The sequence below is a fragment of the Staurois parvus genome, unplaced genomic scaffold, assembly GCF_062004578.1.
Source record: "Staurois parvus isolate SC_StPar_1 unplaced genomic scaffold, SC_StPar_1.0 ptg000425l, whole genome shotgun sequence".
In the NCBI taxonomy this organism is placed as follows: domain Eukaryota; kingdom Metazoa; phylum Chordata; class Amphibia; order Anura; family Ranidae; genus Staurois; species Staurois parvus.
Genome location: NW_028318221.1, coordinates 4578867 through 4584741, shown reverse-complemented (window position 1 = coordinate 4584741; position 5875 = coordinate 4578867).

Below are 5875 nucleotides of genomic sequence, written 5' to 3'. Positions count from 1 at the left end.
GCTGGTGGCACTGTGGTTCTCAGAGTAGGTGGTCACCAGTGAGTATCTCCCAGCAGCTGGGCTGTCCAGGTAATTATTATTATTATTATACAGTATTTATATAGCGCTAAAAGGTTTGCTCAGCGCTGTACATTATAGTGGGGGACAGAACATGAGACAATACAGTAACAAAACAAAACAAAACATGAGGGGGTCAAGGGCCCTGCTCTTTTGAGCTTACAATCTAGGAAATTAGGCTGCTCCTGACGTGGGCTGCTGGGAGGTATAAGTGAATACTAACCCATAAAATGAACTGTAGTAATGCAAAATGTTAAATCAAATTATAACTGGTGCAGGGTAAAGTATTGGCATCAACTAACCCAAAAGGTAAAGGTCCTTGTGTGCACAGGACGCATATAGCCCCAATAACGGGTGGGTGTATGCATTCCTGACAAAGCGGTACTCCTGGAGGTGACTGAAAAGTACCTGGCGCCTTACTGTCAGTGTTACCCAGCTTTTCTGGGGTGCTCTTCTGTAAGGTGGTGCTCTTATAGCTGTTCTTTTAAAAGTGTGCCTCAGATAACTAGTGTCAGGACTTGTCATCACCTGGGTCACCTGCTGGTGGTACTGTGGTTCCAAGCGCAGTTTAAAGGGCGCAGTTCTGGTTGTCTCCAGCAGGTGTCTCTCAGCAGCTGGGCCATCTGTGTAATTAGGCTGCATCTAAGTAGACTGCTGGGAGGTATGTCCCACCCATAACTGAGGTTCAGTGCTTCAGTATTCCTTCAAGCTGTGTTCCTGCCTGAGCTTTGTACCTTCTCCCAGCACCTTGCTCCTCTTGTTTCCTGTTTTAGTCCTGACCTTGCCCTGCTTGTGTGTGCTCTCTCCATTTGTGCATGGTTAGGTTATTGTTTGGTTTGCTGCACTTTTACATTTATTTTGTCACTTTACATTGTTATGGTTTATTGGTGTTTGCTGTAAGAGTGATATTCATGTTAACAAACTTAATTTAACCTTACTCAGCCTGCTTCATGATTTCCTAAGGTACAGACCGCTGATCTGGTCATCTTTGGTGGATGCCTCTGGTATCAATGACAACTAGCGGGCTGCTAAACAAAGAGCACTCTCTATTTCATGAACTGTGTCAGTATTGAGATAAGCATAGACTGAGCTCACCCCTCTTGGCACACAGGAATTAGTTCCAGTTCACTTGGAGGTGTGCTGTCCTCAGGTACCTGGAACGCGATGACTCTGTCCTCATGAACAGGTCCTCACAAGGTTCAGTCTCTTAGCTCTGGTTCTCCCTGGCTGTAGACCTTCATGTCAATGGGACCTTCCAGATCTGGCCCCAGCTCAGCGAGTGATCTCTCAGTAGTTCAGTCTCCTTGGTGCTATGCTCAGTCACCAGCAACAGGTCTTTGCCATTTCTGATGTAGGCAACCCAGAATTGGTTCTGTACTCTCTCATCCCTGCATTGCAGAAACTGTAGCACAAGTCCGCACAGCTTGGCTTCCTCCCGGAAAAAGTCCTGTCTCTCCTCTTCTGTTGTAGAAAGCCTTACACCCCTTAGCCATAGCCCATTCATCTCCATTCATTTACGTTGTACTATGCTCCTTTAAGGACTACGTTCCCAGAATCCATGGCAGCTGCCAAGTAAATCCTTCTGTTGCTTTGCTCAGATCTGTGCTTACCAGAAGGGGGAGAGCAAGAATGTGCAGGGGATCACACAGCCCACTCTGACACAGTGCAGGCAAACTGCCTGATCTGTGACATGCCCACCAGCTGGAACTTGACTTTTGATATGTTGCATATACAGCAGAGGGCCATCAATGAGTACCAGTGTGAGTATGGCATGACAACAGGCTAAGGGTTGCTGGGCTTCTTTTTCCCACACCAGTGCCTGCTGATACAGGATGCATGAACAGTAATATTACCAATGGAGGAGGCGACAAGAACATTTTACTCAGGATCTTTTTGTCAACAAGATCCTGAGTATAAACAACAGAAAGTTATTACGTCTGTGTGCAAGCAGCCTCAGCCTACATTTTCAAAGGGTGTAACAATTTTACCAATCTTATTTTGCATGTTCTTTTCTATCAGAAAAGTTCCTGCGTAATGATCAGCAAATACATGCATAAAATTCGACTGCTTTTTTTCCCCAATGCCTGGATCTGGCATACGTCTATACTTATGTCCTCAGATGCAGATTTTTGGACTTTGTGTAACAGATCTGAACACAGTGCATTTTTGCATACCTGTGTGATTGTCTCCATTGAATACAATGCAGCTGTGTTTAGATCTGTAAATAAAAAATGCTTCTGTACAACCCTGTGATTGAAGCCTAATAGGAGTAGGTGTAGCACCCTCCTAGAGAGGTGCTAGGTTAGGTACATTTCGTTTTTGGCTCCCTGTAATCAGTTAGGTCTGTTCTGTGTTTCACTGGCTGCAGGGTTGACTGTTTCCCCTGTCTGGCTGGAAATGTTCTGGAAGATAGTTGGCTGGAAAAGTCAAATTGGCAGCTAAATATTTATACAGCCCAAGCCAATCCCTAGGGAGAGCTGCCCAGATGGTGACTGGGAGTATAAATACTATGGATCCTGGAGCAGAGGTGTCTTGTAGCTGAAGAGCAGATCACTGCCTAGGGGGGCCGTTTGCCCCCTGGGTAAGCTTGCTATTTGCTTGTGATACATCAAGGCCTCAGCTGGGCTGGCTGAGGGGCCTACTTTGCTGAAAGTTGCTGGAGATGACTGAGGGGCTTTTCGTCCGGGGATTTAGTCTGGTATCACTAGCAAAAAGTGGCTGGAAGATATTTGCCAAAGGTAACCAATTATCCATGGACATTACTGAGCACAGACTGGTGTTAGAGATCCTAGAGACTCTGATGGTATCGAGTCAGCTGTGTTTAAAGGGAACATTTGTGTCTTGTTTCCTGAAGAGCTTAGCCTATTACATTTCTAGTTAAAAGACTCTGCTCAGATCTCTAAGAGGAAGATTTATATCCTCAAGTTGCTTCTACAAAGCTAAGTCCATCATTAAGGCCCCTTTCATATGGGCAGACTATGGCTGCAATCCGCTTGCTCAGCTGGTGATCTCTCCACTGATCCATGCAGAGCAGGTGGATGACAGGTCCGTGTCTGCTACCATTATGCAGAACAGACAAGGACACAGACCGCTCTCCTCTATGGGTGGTCGAATGTAAATGAACCGCATGTCTGTTTGCACCCAACTGCCATCCAATCTGATCCGCTGAACAGAAGTGGAACAGATCCCCATCCATCTTTTTGGTGGATCGGATTGGATGTAGGCAGGTGTAAACGGACACATGCCTGTTTACACCCGCTGCTCCATACAGGAGAAAAGAGGTTCCAACTGGATCCACCTGAAAAACAAACAGGCGGACCCAATTGGAATGTCTGTGTGAAAGAGGCCTTACTTGTTCAATGATGTCTAGTGTCCTCAAATTGCTTCTAAAGGTTACCAGAGTATCCTCCAGTTGCCTTACGTGACCCTTTTTTTTAATTTATTTATTTATTGGATCACTTTTACATTCCTTGTAATATGAATAAACCTCCCTTGTAATAGGAGTAAGGCTTGACAGGTCCTCATTATGGAAAGCATGATATTATTATTATTTAGGGCCCTGCTCTTTCGAGCTTACAATCTAGGAGGGAGGGGATAGTGGTACAGGAGGAAGTGGCTGTGGGGGATGGAGTGGTAGGAGGAGTGGAGGAGATCGGTTGTTAGGTGAGGGTGGGGTAGGCTTCCCTGAAGAGATGGGTTTTCAGGGTGCGCCTGAAGGTGAGGAGGGTAGGTGACAGTCTGATGGATTGGGGTAGGGAGTTCCAGAGGATGGGGGAAGTCCTGGAGAAGTCCTGTAGTCGGGCGTGGGAGGAGGAGACCAGGGAGCTAGAGAGTAGGAGGTCTTGTGAGGAGCGAAGGGCACGGGTAGGGTGGTAATTGGGTATCAGGTCAGTGAGGTAGTTTGGGGCAGCGTTGTGAATGGCTTTGTATGTCAGAGTTAGTAATTTGAATTTAATGCGTTGGGCAATCGGGAGCCAGTGAAGGGATTGGCAGAGGGGGGTAGCAGATGTGGAGCTGTTGGTGAGGTGGATGAGTCTAGCCGATGAGTTCAGGATAGACTGGAGTGGGGATAGCATTTGTTTGGGTAGGCCAGTGAGAAGGGAGTTGCAGTAGTCCAGGCGTGAGATAATGAGGGAGTGTACGAGTTGTTTAGTAGTGTCTGGGGTGAGGAATGTGCGTATCTTGGAGATGTTGCGGAGGTAGAGCCTGCATGACTTTGATGGTGATTGGACATGAGGTTGGAAGGAAAGGTTTGAGTCCAGGGTGACACCCAGGACTTTGGCGTGTGGGGTGGGATTGATGGTGGCGTTGCTAGTCATGGTGGAGAGGATGGGGGGGGGGGGGCGTGGGCTGGGGGGAAAACCAGGAGCTCGGTTTTGGACAGGTTTAGCTTGAGGAAATGGAGCGACATCCAGTCTGATATGTCGTTCAGGAGGTGGGCGATGCGGGCGGAGAGTGAGGGGGTGAGTTGAGGGGTGGAGAGGTAAATTTGTGTGTCGTCGGCATAGAGGTGATAGTTGAAGCCGTGGGAGTGTATCAGTTTGCCAAGGGAGGAGGTGTAGATGGAGAAGAGGAGGGGTCCGAGGACAGAGCCTTGGGGGACTCCAACAGAGAGGGGGAGGTGGCAGTGTTATAGGTAACGCTGAAGGAGCGTTGGGATAGGTAGGAGGAGAGCCAGGAGAGAGCAGCATCCCTGATGCCAAAGGAGTGCAGTTTAGTAAGGAGGAGAGGGTGGACGACGGTGTCGAAGGCCAAGGAGAGGTCGAGGAGCAGGAGGACTGAATAGTGGCCATTAGCTTTAGCGGTTAGCAGGTCGTTAGTGATTTTAAGTAGGGCAGTTTCGGTGGAGTGTAGGGGACGGAAACCAGACTGTAGTGGATCAAGGAGGTTGTTATCAGTGAGGTGGGCGCTTAGGCGATTGTAGGCTAAGCGCTCAAGGAAAATTGAAAAAAAAAAATGATCTCAGGCTTTCCAGCTGAATAAAAAATGGCAGTGCTTACATCTGCCCGAGCTGGAAGTGACGCCATGACTTCGCTTCCGGCTTGCCTGTATCATAGAGACAGTCGGGTACCATCTGGTCCACGGCCAGATCTGTGGCAAACCACTGCTTCCGGATCGGATCTGCTGCTCCCTGATCGCACACGTGAACATGGAGAGGTGCCATTGGGTGGCAGGAGGGGTATCTCCTCCTGCTGCCTGTAAAAGCAATCCAGCTGCTAAGATGGCCTTTACATTGGAGGAAATCACAGACGGAAAAAGCTACTGGCATCATCCAGATATCTTTATTTTTTTCAATGTTTCACCAGTTTTTAGGGCCAGTTCACATCACAGAAATGCAGTCAGGATGCATTCTGGATGTGTGTTTGCGTGCGTTGGGTGGCAGGAGGGGTAACCCCTCCTGCTGCCTGTAAAAGCAATCCAGCCGCTAAGATGGCTTTTACACTGGAGGAAATCACAGATGGAAAAAGCTACTGGCATCATCCAGATATCTTTTTTTTTTTTTTCAGTGTTCCACCAGTTTTTAGGGCCAGTTCACACCACAGAAATGCAGTCAGGATGCATTCTGGATGTGTGTCTTCATGCGTTTTTGTGATGCATTCCAGATCGGTTTTGATTCCAGTACAGTTCAGTACTGAAAAAACGTTCTACTTTTTTTTCCCCTGGAACTGGAATGCACTAAAACTGACTGCACTGGTGTGAACTATAACCTACTATCAATGTGTTTTTGAGGCAGGAAAAAAAATGTATTGGGCATGTTCCCACTTCTGCAGCTCTCAGCCCTGATTGTCCAACCCCCCCCCCCCCCCCGCCCGTGACA